This window comes from Rosa chinensis, chromosome 5 (genome assembly GCF_002994745.2).
Source record: "Rosa chinensis cultivar Old Blush chromosome 5, RchiOBHm-V2, whole genome shotgun sequence".
NCBI lineage: Eukaryota > Viridiplantae > Streptophyta > Magnoliopsida > Rosales > Rosaceae > Rosa > Rosa chinensis.
The window spans coordinates 11809898-11832719 of NC_037092.1; the positions used below are offsets into that span (position 1 = coordinate 11809898).

Sequence of the window (22822 nt, forward strand, 5' to 3'; positions counted from 1 at the left end):
CACAAACAGAATAAAGAAGCTTTAATTGTACCTTGTTAACAAATGAAAAGTCCTTATCCTCAATGTTGTCTCTCATGTATCGCATGATAAAGTAGCCACACTCCTTGCTGCTAGGTTGAGGAGGAATACCCTAAAAGCAGTAAATCCATAATAGCAAAAAAAAAGAATCCAAATTAATAATCATGGGAACCTAATCCAAATTTTCTTCCACAATACTTATAAGCAAATTTTAGAATCCAACATAGCGAATTTCTAAACAATCCAGAATCTAACATAGCGAAAATGTACATACCGACAAATTTTTCCATAGAGGCAAACTTCGGCCTTTTCTGCCCTTGTGTGCATTATACATGGATATTGCACTAAAACAGAACACACGCACACACAATCAGGTTTTAAGAAATAGCCATGCTACCCCAACATGCATTATTCAAACTTGTATATTCCTGATCACTTACCTATTAACAATGGAAACCCATTCTCCAGTGGGTAATCGCCGCTTCATAGGATCCATAAAATAGACAATTTCTTATTCGGGATCGACAATAGTCAGCACCCAATGTTTACTATATAACAATATAATCAGATTTTCATCAACGGCCCATATGTATAACTACAAGCAAAGTATTACATATATAACAATAGCTAATACTAAGTTGCCGATACTTACTCTGAGTTATATGGCAGCATGAAAATCTGTCCAGGTTTTGCAAATATCAGCATCTCCTTTATATGTTGGGATCTTTCCTGGCCTTTCCCACACCCAATTGCACCAATCATCGCAGGGTCAATAAAAGCAACCATATCCAACATTTTATACTGACTCAGGACATCATAGAGCTACCTAATTACAAGCATATACATCAATTTGAATCCAGCAACAGATTATTCACATTGATACACCAATCAGATAACTTTTGGTACTTAATAGAAATAGATTCATGAAATTTACCTCTGGTATATGACTATGCAGTTACCAGTCAATTCTCTCATGGTTGCAATTATGCGCACGTCTTGTCCTAGTATAAATGTTTTCCGTGCATGCCCAAACACTTCAGCCTCAATTTGAATGGTGATAGCCTTCCCATCTTTGAATCCAACCTCACCCCACATGCACAACATCCTCAATGAATTTGGTAATGAAGCTGCCAATGATTGTAGGCTAAACTCATCCTCAGAGTGATCGTCTTCTTGTACCACTTTCTTTTTTCTCCTTTTCTCAGGTTTCTACACATACATAATTAATATAAAATTTTCAAATCTTATATGCTGCAAGCTTAAGCAAATAGAATATCAACAGATCAATGTTTGGATATATATATTACAATTATTACGAGAACTTACGTACCTTCACAGGTGACATTATGACAAGCTCTTTCGGCCATGCTACCCAACTCCCCATGGCCTGCCTAACAGTTCATATTTCATCACCCACAGGAAATGGAACTAAGGCATTCTCCTCAATTGCAACAGAGACTGAAACACGCAAATTACTATCCCCTAGCGGATAACCATGACAAACTTGGGAGGGGCCATTGTGTTCCACAACAGTGCCAAGAGCTACAATATGATCAACTGAACCTAATGCGAACTTGCCTCAATCTCAGTTCCTTGTACCTGAAACAACCAAAAAAGTTGGAATTTTAAAATCAAACATAGATATATACATTGTGTGTGTGCATAGTCCACAATCAATAAAAACTATACTACTTTGCAATAAATATAGACAACTGTTTAAATAACTAACCAACTTCTCTCCAACTAATTGTCCCTGAACTCCATGATCAGCCACCTGTTTCTTTTCTTGGTCACTCAACTTGCTTAGCTCATCCTCTTTTTTGGAGTTGGAAACAGATTTTCCATCACACTCCTTCCTCTTTGAAACTTTGTTTTTACATCCCAATACCCTTTCCTCAATTACATCAATAGCTTTACGAATTGATTTTCCATCCACAAGATTTAATACTTCGTCTCCCACTTGACCACATCGAGCTTCATCAAATGTTGGACATGCGGTCTGTGAACAACTACCTTGCGCAGATCCATGTGGAATGTGTTTCTCTAGTGCTGCTGGAGAACTAGCTGCTTTCCCAACCTCCCTTGCATCTATCTTTGCTTCTATCTGTGCTAACTTACGAACCCAAAATTCTCTCTCTTCTTTTATTGCCTGCTGCTTCGCCTCTTCAATGATCTTATCTCTTTCCTCTTCTAATATTTTTTGTACACTTAACCGAACCGTCTCTTGGAAGCTCTCCCTTTTACGTTTATGGAAGGGAAAGTAAGATGAGGGATTCACATAGCCTCCCACCCCTCGCACTCTATCACCATGCTCAGGAGTGCCCAAAGCCAAGGTTAACACATCATCACTTCCACTAGTGCTTAGTTCTCCACTAGCAATCTTTTCCTTCAAGTTCCTCTGCTCACATTTACAAAATATTAAATAAGCATAATAGTTAACAAAAGGGCAGCTGTACACATTGAACTTCACAAAATTATACTCACAATTTTGTCAGCGCATTGCTTCGTCCCTTCATCCTTGAAGGTTCCCTGCTTGGTTTGTCGTGCAGCAATCCATAGTGTTGCTCTATCAACTTCCTCCTCATCCATTGTTGTAGACTAGCAAAAATATGAGTTACTAAACTTGTGGTGATAAATTAACAGCTAAGTTAACAAATTACCTATCCAATTATGTTAACTTACCAGCTCTTCCTCCAATCCAACATACCCCTTACGGGACATTCTGTGGGGATACTTATTTTTCTCACGCCGCGCTTGTGCAATCCTATGCAATTCCTGAAAAATATATGCACTCAATCCACCATATACCACACACACACACACACATATATATATATATATAACAACTTAACACAACAATCTTAATGTAAAACTTACAAGAAATTTTGGGTTTGTCCGTTCAGCCACAAATTGGGTCCAATGATCTTTGTTGATGAATCTATAATCATCTGGAGGAAACTTTAAGGATTCAGGGTCATCCAAGTAAGGCATAATGTAATGCCTTGTAAGCCGGGACTTGAACTCCCTCCATTTTGATGAAGCTGATTCCAGTACAATTTTCCTCTTTTCAGGACCAATCTCAAATGCCCCCTGTGTACACAAACACAGTTCTGACTAAGTGATAGGAAGATAAACAAAAAGGTCAAATTCACCCATCATTAATAATATATAGGCAGAAACTCAAGGTCAGAACTCGAAAGGTAGATTTCATAGGAATAAGTTCCATTAATAATTTAATAGTAGAATAATGTATACCTGCACACGTAACCAGATTTTATCTTTCTCCTCAGCCGTGACACATCTAGGTATGCTTTTGCTGGTCCTCCAAGTTGTCCTTATGATTGGTATTTTTCTATGAGCTAAGACACCAATATATGATTGCATTTCCTTTGCTACCTTCCCACATGGAGTCCCTTTTACGTTGAAGAGAACCACTCTCTTCTGCCTTAAGCTCTTGCGCTTTGAAATACGGGACATTGTCACACAATGCCGCTTAAGTAGCTTCAGACCTCCGGTTTCTTCATCCTTTCTGTGAGATGAACCATTCTTATCAGAAATGGATGCATCAGCTGATGTGGAACGTGACTTTTTTGATGACTTAGTTTTCTTCAGTTTCAGTCCCTTATCTTTTGACTTCTTCGGTGTTGAGGCAGATTTAGATCGCGCCATTATCTACAAAAAATACATGAGACATTAATTAGTAACTTGTACACCAGAATATACACTTTCAGTAATCAATATAAGCACGATATAATGCACACAATAAAAATAGTGATAATATGGCAAGCAACTAAAAACTTCCTTCATTTTCAGTAATCACATGAAATATATGAACCACAATCAGTTTCATTCAACAACAATAACGAAAGTACAATCTTACATAGAAGGCATTGATATGGGATAACAACTTAAACTCATAGAAAATAAACTGCCTATACTATCCATCAACAATTATATCCTCCTCCCCTTCCCGCATGTAACCCACTTCTTCCTCGTTCGCTAAGTTACCATGTAACTCAATAGATGGCATCATAGTGGTGATAGGATGGTGAGCAATAACAGTGTCCCCAAGCTCATCTTCAACCTCAAAGTCACTGTAATCCCTAGTAGGCATTCTTAGAACTACTGACCACATTGGATCTACAGGGTCTTGAACAAAAAATATCTGCTGAACACAGTTTCCCAACACAAAAGTGTCATTTAAATGACCTTTCTTAATTGACCAACGTGAACCCAAGCTCATCTACCTTCACACCTTTACTATTCTCTACCCAATCACACTTAAAGATCGGGATCCTAAACTTTTCATAATCGAGCTCCCAGATTTCAGTAATCACACCATAGAAACTCATATCATCAATAATTGGCCTTTTATCCCTAGCAGTAGCTACTTGTGGTGTCTTAGCAAGCAAGTAGACACCACTGTTTTGCATCGATCTAACATCATCGCGCTTCCTTGTGTTATACTGCACTCCCGCAATTCTGTAACCACTGAACTTCGATACTTCATTCCTCGGTTTATCTGAAAGCCACCTGACAATCTCAGGGATGTTAGCATCTGGTTCACTAAGTTGAACAGCAACATGCGAAAAACTATAAAAATAAGTTTTTTGAATCAACAACTCAAAATAAGTCACCTGGAATATGATTAGTGCATATTCCCAACATCGTTACTATTGGGACTTACCCTCTCCTTCAACCAATCTGCAAACGTCTTGTTTTGCTTGTCCGTAAGCCACTTTTCATTCTTTTTGTATTTAGGAAATTCCCTCTTCAAATATTCCAAGTGTTCACTACAATTACCAATAAGACAGCAACACAATGAGGGAAGATTAGTGTTTACTTTACATGAAATATTAACATAAATCACAATATTTGAAAGAGGGATATTACTTACTCAAAATAGCTTCTGAATTCATCCGTGTTTTGAAGCACGCAGAGATGAGCTTCGTCAAATACTTTGCCATAAACACTAACAATTGTAGCACCTGAGGTAGGCTTGTCTACTGTGCGAGGGCCAGCTGGGATCCCAATAGTCTTGTCGTCGACTAACATTTCTGCTAAAAACTCAATCGCCTCCTCAGCAATATAACACTCGGCAATGCAACCTTCTGGTCGATTTCTATTTCGAACATATCCTTTGTAGATCTTCATGTACCTCTCGAAGGGATACATCCATCGAAAACAAACCGGTCCACATAACTCCACCTCTCTAACTAGGTGAACTGTTAGATGAACTATTATGTCAAAAAAGGATGGGGGGAAGTACTTTTCCAGCTCACACAATGTTTCAACAAGTTCATTTTGGATTTTTGGCAGCCTTGAACCATCGATAGTCTTGCTGCAGATTTCGTTAGAAAACAGACACAACCTTATCACAGCAATTCTGACCGGCTTTTCAAGTACACCACGGATGGCAACAGGGAGGAGTTGTTGCATTAAGGCATGACAATCATGGGATTTAAGTCCACTAAGCCTTAAATCATCCATGGAAACCAGGTTTGATATGTTAGAAGAATATCCTTCAGGAACCTTCATACCAAAAAAAGACCCACACATGCATCTTTTTTCATTTGCCTTTAAGTTCCAGCTTGCCAATGGCAAGCGCTCCTTCTTGGGACCTTCGAGATCAGGCTTCAATCCTAATCTAATACCCATTTCGACTAGATCCAACCGAGTTTTCACCCCATCCTTTGTTTTTCCATGAATATTCAGCAAGGTCCCTATAAGACTATCACATACATTTTTCTCTATATGCATCACATCAAGGCAGTGCCTAACAGGGAGAAACTTCTAGTATTCGAGTTCGAAAAATATAGACTTTTTCTTCCAGCAAGGCCGGGTTTCATCATCCCCACCCTTATAAGGAGGAGGGGGATTTTTTTTTCCCAAAAGGCCACTTTGGAACTTCCTGCTCCACTCTTTGCAATACTTCTTCACCACTCAAAGGAACAGGAGGGGGAGAATGTTCTGGAAGGTTGTTGAAAGCAGCCTTTTGCCTTCGATAAGGATGGTTTCTTCCTAAAAACCTCCTATGCACGATGTAGGCCATTTTCCCTCCATTCACTAGTCTTTTTGGTTTTGTTTTTTCAAGGAAAATAGGCCATGCATTATACCCCTTAACTATACTCCCAGAAATTCACTAGTCTTTTTGGTTTTGTTTTTTCAAGGCAAATAGGCCATGCATTATACCCCTTAACTATACTCCCAGAAAGATTACCATAAGCTGGAAAATCGTTGATTGTCCAGAATAATAAACCCCTAGCTAAGAGTAAAGTATTCACTTTGTCTTGCGTCGTAGACTCCACTAACTCCTTCCCATAACAGTTTTAAGTCATCTATCAAAGGTTCCAAGTAGACATCGATATCATTTCCTGGTTGTTTAGGCCCAGAAATCAATAAAGTCAACAACATGTGTTTCCTTTTCATTATGAGCCATGGAGGTAGATTATATGCAACTAGAATAACAGGCCAACAACTGTACTTGCTGCTTAATGAACTGTGAGGATTGAACCCATCTGATGACAATGCAAGTCTCAGGTTTCTAGGGTCAGAACCAAAGTTCGGCCATTTATCATCTACTAACTTCCACGAAGCTGCATTGGCCGGATGACGCATCAAGCCATCGCGTTTTCTGTCAGTAGCATGCCAAGTCAGACTCTTACATGTATCCTTTGACTGAAACATTTTTTTGAACCTAGGAATAGGGAGAAAGTACCAAAGTACCTTTGCAGGTACACCTTCCCTCTCTTTGGAGTTTTTACCTATTTTCCTTCTTGAAATACCACATCTAGGGCACTCAGTTGCATCAACATACTCTTTTCTATACAGAATACAATCATTCGGGCAGGCATGAATTTTAGTGTAATCCATTCCTAGAGAACTCAGGGTCTTCTTTGCCTCATAGACAGAGGCAGGTATCTCATTACCTACTGGAAGAAACTCCGTAGAGGCAACCAACCACTCAGAGAAAGCAATATCACTCATACCGTGCTTTGCTTTTAAGTTATAAAGTCTTACTAGAACATTCAACCTTGTGTGAATATCACAACCGGGATATAACGGTTTATTGGCGTCATCGACAAACTGTCTAAACTCATTACACTCATCACTTTCCATCTCTGCGTCACTACCCAACCCTGCTTCATGTTCAGGTATCTCATTGCCATTCACAGAGTAAGAACTGTGTGAATCTGAACCTGCTTCTGCGTCATCAGTATATTCCTCTATTCCTAAGTCTAATAAGGCCTCCCCATGCTCATTCCATCTATCATAACTAGCATCAATTCCATTCACAAATAGATGGTCCCTTATCACAGCAGCGGAAAAGTAGTCAACATTTCCACAATTTGTACAAGGACAGGGAATATGGTTAGGGTCTCTAGCATTTTCCAAGGCAAATTTACAGAACTGTGTCACCCCTAATTTATATTGACCAGATCTCCTATCCGCAACCATCCATGTTCTATCCATTTATACTACGCAAAAACAGAAAAGCAAATAAGAAGACAAACTTAATTGCAAATATATCAACAGAAACACACATTTAAATTTGTTGGTTTCTTTTAAACTGAAAGGTACTGGAACAGGGAATCTCGGTGTGCAATGGACTGAAACAGATACCAATCCAAGATTATGTTTTATCCAATATACCTTCAGCATACAGACTATACAAATGCACCCAAACAGGAAGACAAATATTAATCCAGTTTTTCTCATTATTACAAAGTGGATAATGTTTGAAATATGGCTAATGAAAGGGCAATAATTGCTAGTTGTCTTTCATGCTTTACAATACTTCTAAAATTAACAGAGGCAAATACATAATTTATCAAAAGAAACATGTTGTCAAAAACAAACAAGCAAAATAACAGTATCTGCAAGTAGTACAAATATATCAGAAGCAAGCAACCAAAAATAACATGATCTTCATGTATCATGTAGTAATCCCCAAACTGTAAACACAGCAATTCAATAACAGACACAAGTTCTTGGATTTAGAATAGATTGACTGGGTAAAAGACAACTATTATCTGACAATTCTAGAAATCACTACATCCACAGGGTTCAAGAAAACAAGATAAGGAAATAGTGATAATACTTTAACTATGACATAAATATTATAACTGGTTTTGCCAAAGAAATGGAATCGTACCTGAATCACAACCAAAATTCAGTGCCAAAGCTTCGAATTCGTTGCTAGTGTCCAAAGCTCTCAGATTATCAAAATCTAGACCAGTAGATTGTGCTTGGGTTCACACACGAAGCTTCCTGAAATTCCAGAAATTAGAAAGGAACTGAAAATCATAGAGTATAGGAGGAAGAAATTAGCGATGACCCAGAAAAAAAAGAAAATTGAACCTTTTCTTTGTTGCTTCTCTTCCAATAGGAGAAATAAGGTCGACGCAACTCGGACAATTGAGAGGTGACTGAAACACTGAAACCCACAATAATTTGAGTTAGATTCTCACTATTTCCAACTAAAGGAAGCTCAGCCTGTCCAACCCAAAATGAAGAAATTAACTTCACAGCAGAATCAGAATCCATTAACAATTATAATTAAGTTTCCTACAACGTCTAATATTAAACTTAGAACAAAAACAAAAGTAACAGAGCAGAAACCCAGTCTTTCATTTAAGATGAAATAATTGAAATAAAAACATAGAAGAAGATCAGAACATTGAAGGAAAAAATTCACACAAAGATAATTCAATTTCAGATGTATCTTCAACAGTATAATCTTCTTTATGCTTAGTCAATCATCCACTAATACAAAGCCATCAAGTGGCCATACCTAATCCAAAGCCAAGTTATTCACACATTTGATTGGATAAAGCTAGTTAATAGCAAAAAATCTTGGAAAGCTTAAAGTTAATCACATACTTGAAAGCTTAAAGTACTTTCGAAACATACATGAAAGCTTAAAGCACTTACAACACAACAGGCACAACAGTTAGAAAGTTTCTGTTTCAAGTGAGCTGGTCATCAGCAAATGGTGTTCCTTTTTCCAGTGAAAGAAATGTACGTAATCTGAAAGGAAGACGTAAAGACAATCAGAACAAATAAGTAGGTATAATATCAACAGGAAGATTGCTGTATGTCATCAACTTATTGTAAACATAATGCCATGGATAAACACTATTATACAATTGAGTAATCTCAAGCAATACATCAATTTTTTGGTTTTCACAAAGAAACGCATAACATACACTTCTGTACCAAATCTGCAGCAACTATTCAATAGCTTAAAGCTTTAATACCAACACAAACTTAAGGGTAATTGTGAGAAAAATATGAAGCCTATATTAATCACTATTAAATTTGCTATTCCAAATATGCAATAACGTCAGAAAGCAATGTCGAACCATAAATATGGATTATTTGAGCATACACAATGTTCATAAAGCCTATGCACATCCAGAATTTGACGAATTTTCCCAGCAGCATATCACAAACTACACATTTTAAACTATATGATTACTCTTCAGAACATAATCAATATATAAGACATTTATTTCATTCTCCTTTATCTTGCTTAGAAACCCATTGACCAATGCCATGTCTAAAGTTTCAAACTTCAACAACCAACTACAGCTAATTGAATTATATTTTAGTAATTAGGGAAACATAAGGTGAGGCTGAACCAGAAACTTCCCATTGCTCACAGCATTACCCATAATTCTGGTAAAGACTTCACTAAAAGAATAAGCTTAAACTTTTTCCTATAAACCCAGAGAAACAAAACTGCAATTACCCACAATTTGTACTTCAAATTACACAGAGAAACAAGAAAATTGAAGAACAATACATAAAGTTTCAACCTTTAGCACTATACCCACTAAACCCAGGAATCATTTGAACAAAGATAAAGTCTTTTTTGTAAACAAACCTTTTGTCAGAGTGAGAGAGATCCAAATCCCAAATATGTCGCGAGAGACTATGAGAGAGGACTGAGAGAGGATAACAACCTCTTAAACTTTTTCCTGTAAACCCAGAGAAACCCAGTTGAAAGAAGAACAAACCCAAGAACGTTCTTGCAAAAAAAGCCCAAATTTCACCAGAGAAGTAAAGCAGACCTGGAATCAGCTCTTGATAACGTCGATCGATGAAGTAACAGTCCGACAAAGAGAGATAATGGTGGTTGATGGTCAAGACAGACTGAAATATGCACAAATCCACTTACATTATCCAAAGTAGAAACCAGATTGAAGAAGAAGAAGAAACCAGAAAGAAGAACAAACCTTCTTGGGGAAAGAAATTCCAAAGCAATAACGAGTAAACCTCAGTCCACCATTAGAACCGAACCCTGAAACAAACCCTCAATCCGTTGTAATCACTAACTCTTTCATTCAAAAAAACATAGAAAACTGAAACAGACCTTAGATCTACGAACCTGAAGAACAATGTATCGAAGCCCTAATTTTCCAAATCGATATCCAAATTGTAGTAGGGATCTTAGTAGAGAAATGGGTTTGATTCCTGGGGTTTGATTTCAAGGGTTTAATTCTTCCCTTTGGTTGCGGGCTATTTTGGATTCGGTTTCGAGTAAGAGTACATGCATGGGTTGCTGTGTTGAATTGGAAGGAGCTAAGTAAGAGCACGCAATTGTGGGTTTGGTGGGAGTAATTGTGGGAAAGTAAAGGAATAAGAGTGGTTGTCGGGCTTCAATTAAGATGTTTGGTGGGAGAGTCCAATTTGTCTTAAGTTTCTCCAACAACAGATGAAAATGACCGTTGTGTGACAATATAATGACAAAGCAGGCTAGGAGGGAAAATTTGCCGCTTGTGCCTACATAGGTTTCATCAAATTGAAACTTTCCCGCGCTGTGCAATTTTCTTCCATGCTCAGACAACAGAACAATGACAATCTGTTGTATAAATTTGTGCATCTTACACTAGGTGTGCCTAGTGGGATTTTTCAAAATTCATACAACAATTCGTTGTACAACAGATAACAAAAGACTGTTGTGTGTATAATTCAAATTGGATTTTGTTGAGCTCATTCTCGGAGGGAATCATATGCTCATTTCCCTCCATTCTAGGCCTCACACTTACACAACATAAAATCCTTAACTCAGTTGTGCAATGTCTTCCTAAAAAAAAAGTTTTCAATTTCCTTGCATTCACACAACAGAAACAGATTTGTTCCGTTGTATGATAGAGTTGGTGTTAACACAGAATAGCAGATTTTGGTTCTGTTGTGTGATGAGTGTTGTGTGTTTCGATTTTTGTAGTAGTGCAAAGAAGGAGTGGGCTTGATAGTGAAGCCTATCGGGCTTAGTCTGCAAGCTTGTGACCCGGGCTTTCATGCGTAAGTCAAATGGTGTGTGAGGCCTGCTAGGCTGCTAGGTCTCGCAGAGGGAGAGTGGGCCTGCTGGGCTCAGGTTGGTCTGCCAAAGAATGAAAAATTATTACTCAACCCTTTCGGTAACTCCAATTGAATACGACTAGGTAAGGAAAGATGAGGTTTAGGTGGAGCGAGGCTCTCTTAAGTACACAACCTCATCTGAACCTTACCTAGACATCGCATCCAACTGGATGAGCCTACTTTGAGAAGATTCATAACCTTTGTTATGGCAACATGTGACAAACTTCTGTTCTGGCCTTGTAGCTTGGGCCTGAGCTTCTGGCTCGGGTTTGTTGTTGTGACTTTGGTCTTGATTTTGAGCTTCTGACTCAGCCTCATTTAATATTCACAATTATAACATAACCAAATTCAATATATGTTATTAAATCGTAACGTAAATAAATTAATGTAGCGATTATGTACCTAAGGAATTGGGTTCAAATCCCATTAATGCTTCTGGCATTTCGTATAGGTAATAAGGGCAAATGCTTCTGGCATAATGTTTATGTAATAATCCTGTAATAAATTAGCCCATAATGCTTCTAGCTTAAGGAATTATAATGGCATAATTCATATTGCGTAACATACAATATTAAAATGATTACATTGTGAAACTATTATGGTAATTATTTTGGATGAATATCAATCAAAACCAAAACCAAAACATGAATTGAATCAATTGATCAATCACCAATTATATGGAGTTGAATCTGCTTCTGGCAGTATTAATACTAAATGGTGTTGATAAATTCTAGCTAGCCATAGTGGCATGGTCGACAATGTGCTAGGCTAATGCATGCTGTGGCTGGGTTCGAATCCCAGGAGCAGCAGAATCCTTTTTCTTTTTGCTTGTTTTTTTTTTAATTGGTATGCACTAAATGGTACTACTGGACCAAATGCTTCAAATCCAAGAATCCTAACCTTTTTTTTCTTTTCCAACCAAACAATCCAAAACATAAACAGGTCCAAACAATCCAAAACATGAACAGGTATATATATTCCAAATAGAACAATCAGAATTTAGGGTTCATGCATCATGGAGGATTTTTCATGTTCAATCAATAGGCTCAATAAGCATGAATATAAAATTAGATTTTGGAAAACATTACTTGATGAAGAGCGGATGAATCTTCAGTTTATATGTGCAGAACTGAGAAGGTTGTCTTCTCAGCCAATCTAAGAGCTTGAATGATGATCCGCCTCTTCTCTTGATTGAATGACTAACCACCTCTTCTCCACAACTCGCAATCTAAATTCTAGAGCTTTTCGTGCTGATAACGTGTTGTAAAACAGAAAAGTTTTTGAGAGAGAGAGAGTTTGGACACAGAGAATGAGATATCTTCTATTCATCTCACTATGAGGTTTATGTAGGGCTACATCTTGTGTACAAAAAGTAAAACATCAATCACTCATACAATTACGAATGTGTCAATCGCCAATTAGAAGCATGTCAATCGCCAATCAATAGTAATGGCATGCATCAAGCAATACCTATTGCATGAATAGCCATATCATTTATAACAGTTAAAGAATATTACCGTTAGAACATAACGGTCACTTGTGCTTTAGGGATCGGATTGAGTTAGGGCTCACTGAGATGAATTCTCAGTTATGGGATTCAAGACCCCTCTTTAGAATTGATTGGATCATGTGGAAGGGTTGAAATTTGCTACTTATTTTCTTTTGCTTCCTCTAAAAATAATTGTTTGCAGCGCTGTAGCAGAGGCCAAGGTATGTTCATTGAGAATCTCAGAACTTGTTGTTTCAATTTCTGCATATGGAAATGGTTGTCATATGGATTACTGTTTAGCATATGGAAAGGGTTGTCATAATCATATTGGAATGCTTGATCATGCATATTGATGGAATCCTGCATATATGGTTGAATGCTTTACTGTAATCGTGTGATATGAAGCGTGAAATTGAGAATTATATGGTTACTGTGATGATGTGATGTGATTGAGTATTGTTTGTTTAAGTATGTTGTGAATCTGTAGTTAACAATTAGGAATATGTCTCCCAACATTAAATCTGCAGTATTAATTGTTATTTTCATAGCATGTATGCAAATTAATAACTTCATATGAGAACCTGAACATGAGGTTATTAATTTTAGTTTTGTGTGATTTTTGGAAAATTATATTGATTGTTTTGCACAAAGCAAATCTTCACTGTCGTTTTTCAAAATTTGAGTGTTAACAAAACTGAAACTTGTGTTACTGCCTTTGAAATTGCACTAATATTTTGTCTTCCAAAGAAGTTGTTCACTGTGTAATTTTGAATGCAGAACAACATCATATGTAATCACAACTATCTATTTAGATACCTTGAAGCTTTTCTTGTCCAAAGATATAGACTGTTTCAAGGAATGACTGATTTTTGTAAAATGCAGTATGGTGATTTAGAACTTTAGAATATTGAGTTTTATGCCATAAAGGTATTACTTAATGTTATTTCAGCTATGGGGTGTTATTAAAACTAATCATGTATCTGAAGATTTTAAAGCTAAATGACTGCTTCTGTTTTTATGTCTTTTACTTTATTTTGTTTTGTGTTATTCAAATACATGATTTTTATTTAAAAGTTAACACACATATAAAAGTCTCTAAAGAATCTTATTTTTCTTTATTTTTCGGTGTTTTTAGGTCTAAATGTGGTCACTATAGGCCAAATTCAGTTGCTTAATGGTTGGAATTATAAGAAGTGGAGAAACCAAGTTGAATTTTATCTGTCTATGCATCAAAATATGGATCTTTGCTTGATTAAGGATCAGCCCTTAGAGCTAGATACTGAGAGCACAGAAGAAGATTGGAAATATTATAAGGAGTGGTATAGCTGCAACAGGAAAGCTAAAAATGTGATAAGAACCTCCATGTCTGACACAGTTAGGGGTTCAATCATTGAGCCAGAGCTTGCCATGGATTTCCTAGAAGCCATAGGAGATAAGTATCAGGAGAGTGACAAAGCTGAGGCTGCTAGGCTATCCAAAAGATTTAATGAGCTGGAGTTTTCAGGAAAAGGAAGTGTGAGGGAGCACATTATGGAGTTGATTGACCTTAACTCGAGACTGAGGGATTTAGACATGGGAGTTAAAGACTCTCAGGTTGTGCATGTGGCACTTTAGTCACTTCCTAACACCTACAATAACTTGAGAACCTCATACCATGCCCAAGAATCTAACTGGGACCTGAACAAGTTGATTTCTATATGTGTAGTAGAGGAAGAGAGAATCTGAAAAGAAGGCAAACCAGCTACTGTAGTCAACCTAGTTGAAAAGCCTAAGTGGAAGAAACAAAACAAACTTAAGGCCAAGAAGACTACCACCACTAAAGTACCTGGCAAACCTGCAGAACCTAAAGCTGAGAAACCTTTTAAGTGCTATTTTTGCAAGAAAATAGGGCACATGAAGAGAGATTGCAGTGGTTTCAAGGCTTGGATGATAAAGAAGGGTGAGTCTTTTCCAAATTCTGTCTTTTCCCTAGAAGTTAATTTTGTTAATATAGCATCTCACTCTTACTGGTTAGACTCAGGCTCACCTATACACATAAGAAATTCCTTGCAGGGTTTAATAAACAGGAGGACACCAAAGAAAAGTGAGGTCCAAGTCTGTGTGGGAAATGGTTCGAGAGTAGCAGTTAAGGCCATTGGGACCCTGAAGATTGATTTAGGCTTAGGAAATTTTCTTTTTCTAGATAGTGTTTATTATATTCCTTCCTTGAAAAGGAATTTGATTTCAGTAGGTCTTTTGGTTAAGATTGGATGCAAACTTGTTATTGATTTTAGTGGAATAAAATTATTTCAGGGTTCAAATTATCTTGGCTGTGGTGTGTTTATGCATGATTATTTGAAATTAAATTGTTCTGTTGTTCAACAGGATATTATGTTAATTGAAAATAATGAAAACACTATGAAGAATAACACTGTCACAGGAACCAAAAGAATTTTATTCAACAAGAAGTCTGCAAATCTATGGCATAGAAGATTAGGCCATATATCTGAAGAAAGACTAAAACACTCGAGAAGAATAAAATTTTATCTGTATTAGATTATACAGATCTAAATGACTGCATTGAGTGTTTTAAAGGGAAATTGACAAACTGCATAAAGAAAAAGGCCTTAAGAAGTCAAAGCCTATTAGAACTAATACATACAGACATATGTGGTCCATTTAAACACAAAACTATCTGTGGAAATTTTTACTTCATCACTTTTATGGACGATTTTTCTAGGTACTGTTATATTTATTTACTGTTAGAAAAATCACAAGCTCTAGATGCATTCAAAATTTATAAAACTGAAGTTGAATTGCAACTAGAGAAGAAAATAAAGTTAGTGAGATCTGATAGGGGAAGGGAGTTCTATGGTAAACACACTTAAGCAGGCTAGCAAAAGGGTCCTTTTGCACTTTATTTACAGGAAAATGGCATTAAGGCTCGGTACACAGCTCCCTATAATCCTACCCAAAATGGAGTAGCAGAAAGGAAAAATAGGACCTTGTTAAACATGGTGAGAAGTATGATGTGCACTACAGGTCTACCTATATTTTTATGGGGTGAAGCTCTTAAGACTGCAAATTATATTTGCAATAGATCACCTAGTAAATCAGTAGACAAGACACCATTTGAGTTGTGGTGTGGAAGGAAACCTAGCTTGCATCACTGCCATGTGTGGGGATGCAAGGCTGAGGCCAAATTACCAAATGCATTAACATAGAAATTAGAATCCAAAACTGTCAGTTGCCATTTTATTGGCTACTGTGAGAAATCTAAAGGTTATAGGTTCTATGCAGCTCAAAATTTTACCAGAATTTTTGAAACTCATCAAGCAAAATTTTTGGATGAAGGTTTCAGTAATACTAATTTTGAAGACTTGTCTTTAGAGTTGGAAGAAATTACTGAAAATCAAAATTTACAGAATATCTTGCCTTTAATTCAGTCAAATAATGCAGATATAGAAACTCAAAGCCAAAATCAAGCTTTAGAAGAACCAGTAGCCTTAGAACGTCATATAGATGAACCTATGAATGATGTCCATTTAGAAAACAACCCTGCAGAAGAACAAACTCCACCAGCCTAGGAGATCACAAAGGGAAAGAAGACCAGTATATGGGGAAGAGAGTGATTTTATAGTATACCTGCAAGAAACTGATATCCTAGATGAAGATAATGATCCTTCAAGCTTCAAGCAAGCTGTTGAGAGCCATGAAGTTGAAGAATGGCAGAAGGCTATGAAGGCTGAAATCGAGTCAATGAAGCAAAACTCAATATGGGAATTGGTTAAATCAAACCCAAACCAAAAACCAATAGGCTGCAAGTGGGTGTTTAAGACAAAGAGAGATGCAAATGGCAATGTAGAAAGGCATAAAGCTAGGCTAGTAGTTAAGGGTTTCACACAAAAGGAAGGCATAGACTATATAGAAACATTCTCTCCAGTTTCAACTAAAGATTCATTTAGGATTATAATGGCTCTAGTAGCTCATTATAACATGGAGCTGCATCAAATGGATGTGAAAACAGCTTTTTTGAATGGAGAGTTAGATGAGGTCATATATATGAAACAACCTGAAGGTTTTGTGAAAACAGGAAAAGAAGATCATGTATGCAAACTGAAAAGATCAATTTATGGACTTAAGCAGGCTTCTAGACAATGGTATAAGAAGTTTGATTCAGTGATTTCATCTTTTGGTTTTTCAGAAAATATTGTAGATGAATGTGTATACATTAAGACAGTTGGGAATAATTTTATTTTTCTTATACTGTATGTGGATGATATTCTTTTAGCTAGCACTGACATTAAATTGCTTAAAGATACTAAAGCTTTTCTGTCTAAAAATTTTCACACGAAAGATTTGGGTGAGGCATCCTATGTTTTAGGAATTGAAATTAAGAGAGACAGGTCACAAGGCTTATTAGGCTTATCTGAACACAATTACATCACAAAAGTGTTGAAGAGATTTGGTATGGAGTCTTGTGCATCAGGTGATGCACCCATGACAAAGGGTGACAAACTGTCCAAAAACAATAATTCTAAAAATGGGGGGAGGATGTCTGATATGGAAAGAAAGCCTTATGCTAGGTTGATTGGTAGCCTAATGTATGCACAGGTCTGCACTAGACCTGATTTATCATTTGTAGTTGGAATTTTATCTAGGTTTCAGTCTAATCCTAGTCATGAACACTGGGTTGCAGGAAACAAAGTACTTAGATACTTGCATAAAACTAAATCTCACATGTTGGTTTACAGACAAGTTAAGAAGCTTGAGCTAGTTGGCTATACTGATTCAGATTTTGCAAGTCATTATCCAGATTCTAAAAAGTCCACATCTGGTTATATCTTCATGCTTGCAGGAGGGGTTGTTGCATGGAAAACCATGAAACAGTCATTGATTTCAACCTCCACCATGTAGGCTGAGTTCATAGCCATTTATGAAGGAGTCTGTGAAGGCTTGTGGATCAAAAAAATTTTAATGCATACTAAAGCGTTACATCCAATTGTTTCAGATGCATTAAAAATATTTTGTGATAATGAGGCTGCAGTATTTTTTGGTAAAAACAGTAAAAGGTCTAACAACTCTAAACACATAGACTTAAAATTCTATACTGTTAGAGAAAGAGTAAAGCATGGTGAGATAAATGTTTTGAATATTGACACTGAATCACAACTTGCAGACCCTTTCACTAAAGCATTGTCAGTTACAAGCTTTCAGAAACATACCAAGAACATGGGAATTTTATCAGATTTGGAGGCTTGAGTTCAGTGGGAGTCATCTTTTAATTTTTAGAATTTGTTTTTGTAATAGGTTTCTTGGTTCAGTTACTGCATTCTTTAAACTTGGCTTGTAATTTTTTTTTTTTTGCAAACTTTAAATAAAATGAGGTATTTCATATATGTGTTTTTAGTTTTCTGCATTTACTGTTGGTTACAGGTTTTGAACTTTAAAATGTCTGTGTGTGTTATCAAGTGAATTTTTCTGCATTATAGAATGCTGCAGATTCAGTTTCAATTTTCAGTTAAGCAAATACCAGTTCACTAGTGTTTTAGTTTTCCTGTTAAGATTTTGAGTATCAAAATCATTCTGTTGGACTATGAGCATTGGATATTGCAGGTAAATATACTTATCTAAATTTTGCTCCTATTATCACCTTGAGCTTATGTGGTTGTAGTGTTTGATGTTAGTGATCTTTAATCAATCTGGTTATTTAATCAAAATTGGTTTGAGGTTCTGCATTATTTTTTGCAAATTGACCAAGCTGAATGAGCTATGAGTTTTTGTGTATTTCAATGCACACTTCAGTTTGTTGTCTATATGGGGTTATAGGTTCAGTTGTGTTGTGTGCAGACAATGTTAGTCCAAGTGGGAGAATGTTAGAATATGTGGACTTAACATTATCTGAATCACGTTGAGATAAAACCAATTGATTTAATCCTATGTAAATAACAAGAAGTACATGAATATAACTCTATTTTCTAGTTATCTATTGAGGTGTATATCTTTCAATAGAAGTAGGAAACTCATTAGTAATTAACCTGAATTACATCAAGTGTTTGTGATAAACTGTCACGCCCCTAATTTTTTTAACACAAATAATAATCGATATATAAACCCATAATTATACATGCGTGAACGTTCAGCCATCAATACCAAATACCTAGAAAACTTTTTCCCTTATACAACATACATATTGATGCCCTGAACCCACTATGTCAATATTGACCTACTCCACAAAGTCATATATTACATAAGCTTACGAATTAAATTGTCAACAACAAAATAATAAGTAAATTCTCCTTAGAGCTTACTACAGCGGAAGTAATAACAACGGTAAAGTCACAACATATGCTTCCTACCGTGATGCTGCCAGCACGCTACCTCAGCTTCAGCCACGATTACCCTGACCTGCAGGATTAACCCCTACATCATTCCATTGAATAGTGCACCGGGTTGCCACACAACAAACCCGGTAAGCTTATGAAGCTCGTATGACTAAACTCTAAACCACAAAGCAAAACACATTTCTTATGAAGCTCGTATGACTAAACTCCAAACCACAAAGCAAAACACATTTTTTAAGTCACCTCAACCTAAACACGATATACACATAGCTCACACCTACGGCCATCAATTCCATAATCTTCCATATCGTGCCTACATAAGTCAACTGGTGACTACAGCCTCATGCTCAGATTCTCAACTGGTGACTACAGCCTCATGCTCAGATTCTCAACTAGCGTCCCATTACACAAATTCAATCAAACAAGACTTCCTCAAGCAATGTTTGATGTCATTCTAACGCCCTACGACGAATCCCAAACTACGCTCATTTCCTCCCCACTAGGAGCCTTTGTCATCAATCATGACATCAAAGGTGAAAATCAACAATTCACCTTCCTATCCTCACCACAGAGTACAATTCGTCACCACTATGGCTTTTAAGGTAAATCAAACCATTAATCAATACAATCAAGAAGAAACAAGACAATCACATTCCAAAACAAGCAAAACAATTCATGGTAACCCCTGCATATAATTTAGTTCAGGAGGTCACACTAGTCAAACAATTCAAATCATAGTAATCATCGTAACCTCACACTCTGACGTTCGTAGGTAACCCCGGCCATCACAACAGTCTTCTCGATTATTGTTAACTTAATAACAATTCAGCTCCACTGCCGAGCAGTCATCACACTTATCATCGCACAGCTTCCACTGGTCATCACGCAGATATTCATCATTCTACTGATCATCACACAGATCCTGAGGGTTATCACACAGATATTCATCATTCTACTGATCATCACACAGATCCTGAGGGTCATCACACAGATAGCAATTGTCTAACTGATCATCACACAGATATCAATAGTGCAGCTGATCATCACACAGATTTCAATGATTCATTACACAAATATTCCTACACAAGCTTCACATGGCAATCATCACACTGATTCAACGATTCATTACACAAATATTCCTACACAAGCTTCACAGGGCAATCATCACAAAGATTCATCACACTGATTCAGCGATTCATTACACAAATATTCCTACACAAGCTTCACAGGGCAATCATCACAAAAATTCATCACACTGATCATCGCACAGCTTCCACTAGTCATCACGCAGATATTCATCATTCTACTGATCATCACACATATCCTGAGGGTCATCACACAGATATTCATCATTCTACTTATCATCACACAGATCCTGAGGGTCATCACACAGATAGCAATTGTCCAGCTGATCATCACACAGATATCAATAGTCCAGCTGATCATCACACAGATATCAATTGTCCAGCTGATCATCACATAGATTTCACCGGTCATCACACAGATATCAATCATCACAAAGATTCAATACTTAATTTCACTATTTCCAATGATACTGAACTCAGTACGTCCTATGCTGCCCATATCACAACAATTGCACCAAAACATATATATATATATATATATATATATATATCATGTAAATATATATATACGTAGTCATCCACTCAGGAATGCCACTAATACCATCTATAGTCATAGTTAATCCCATAACTCCAAGACAATATGGTAACTAGGCTCATAACACATATCGCGAGATTTACTCACCTTGAAACTCCCGCTGCGTCTTCAATACAGAACAAGGCATCCAAACCACCCAAATTAGCTGTCCAAAGAATACCTCGTCACGTACCTAAGGAATTACAACTCTGATTCAGTTAACGAATCACAAAGAATAATGTTCGAAACTCTAAATGGAACCAAAATTCCCAAAGTGACGCCAATTAACGCGAAACCACATCCGATACCACCCAATGTCTCCGGAATACTTCCACGATTGATATGTCCAAACCACAAGTCGATCGAATGCTCAGATCCTCACGGATCGAATAATTTCACCGACACGAAATGGTAAAAATCATAACAAATCCATTCGAACTCCAAAATTTGCATATTATATATTGAAACGCTCGTATCAACGAGTAGAACATATATAATACCAGAAACAGTCCCTTACATGGTCGAAACACAACCGGAACGCAGCCACAGGCAGTGGCGCACCGCCGCCGGCCAAAAACTCATTATTTCACAAAACTCCCAACATCAAAAAGCTTCATCTAAGCATGCTTGTGAATTTTCATAACTAGCTCGAAGTCAGAAAACAAGCATAAGGGATCGAAAACTACCTCACAAGCCGTGGATCACTGTTCAATCCGAGTTGAACCAACTTCCACGTAAATCGATCCAAACAACCACCAAGGATCAATTAAGGAGGCTGCTCTGAGCTCAACCAAGAAGACTTGAAGCCTCGCTGACGTCGGAATAAGGATTTCCGACCGGGTCCAAAATCCTCAAACTGCACCGCCTTGCTGCACTTCCTCCACCAAGAATCGCCGCAAGAGGCTGCCACAGAGACGACCACATGAGAGAGGCGAATCGTTCTGTGCAGGTTTCAAGGCTAGAGGTCGCCAGAGATCACCGGAAAAACCTGGTCCGATCACCGGGTTCGGGTCGGGTCAAACGCGAGTGAGGAGAGAGAACGGAGCGTTTCTGATTTTTTTTCCGGAATGGTGAAAGTAAAATGGAAATAGTAAATTTCCAAAAGTGGAAACTCCTATTTATAGAACTTTCCCAAAACTTCCGCAGACCATAACTTTCTCATATGAACTCTGATTGACGCGTTCCGCATGTCCACGAACTCGTATTGACAAGCTCTACAACTTTCATGAAGGAAGTTTTTGGAGAATCCCAATGTATAAAAAGTCAACCTTTGCACCCCCTTAAAACCATACTTTTCAAATAATTAATTCGTCCGAAACACTTCCGCTCGGTCCACGAGCCACGAAACTGTCCTATAACCACAATTTAGATTTTGGAAAATGCTCGGAAAATAATGACGAATTTCCGGGGTACTACATAAACATTAAGTCTCCTATTAAGATAAACATGAAGCAAGTATTGGACTCCTTATGGGATGAGTCCAACTCGGGTTTATTGGCCAATATAAATAGGGAGCAAAGTCCTTGTATTCATCACCAGTTTTTAGCATTTTGTTCAGCCCCATTCTGAAGCTTTTGGTGTTGAAATACAGAAGGCTTCTTGCTCCAGTTCTGCTGCTATTCATCCTCGTTCCAATTGCTCAAGATGTCGAACCTAGGCCAAGCTGTTTCTACAGGGATCCAAAGTGTTATTGATCCAGGTGGAGTCCTAGTTCCACTAGGAAAACTATTCTGTAGATTTGTGTGGATGTTGTGCAGCTGGTTTATTTGTTCTTGATATGTAGTTGTATGAATTGATCTTGTGGTTGATGTGTTCTGTTATTGCATCATGTAGTTTAACAGTTCAGATGCTCAAAACTTGTATTTGCAGAGAAACTGAATTGGCCATCTTGCACAATGAAGGCGTAACTACAGGGGTTGAATCCCATTATATAAGAATGGTTGTGGTAGCTACTCAACCTGATGGT

At 37.3% G+C, this 22822-nt stretch overlaps 1 long non-coding RNA gene across 1 annotated transcript; it reads right to left on the reverse strand.

The window, feature by feature from the left end:
* Positions 1–321: 321 nt before the first annotated feature.
* On the reverse strand, positions 322–8472 carry LOC121049057. The gene is made up of 3 exons (XR_005799232.1): positions 8380–8472; positions 8174–8289; positions 322–362 (listed from the first exon to the last, which is right to left on the reverse strand). It is a non-coding gene; the product is annotated as an uncharacterized LOC121049057 (long non-coding RNA).
* Positions 8473–22822: the final 14350 nt, after the last annotated feature.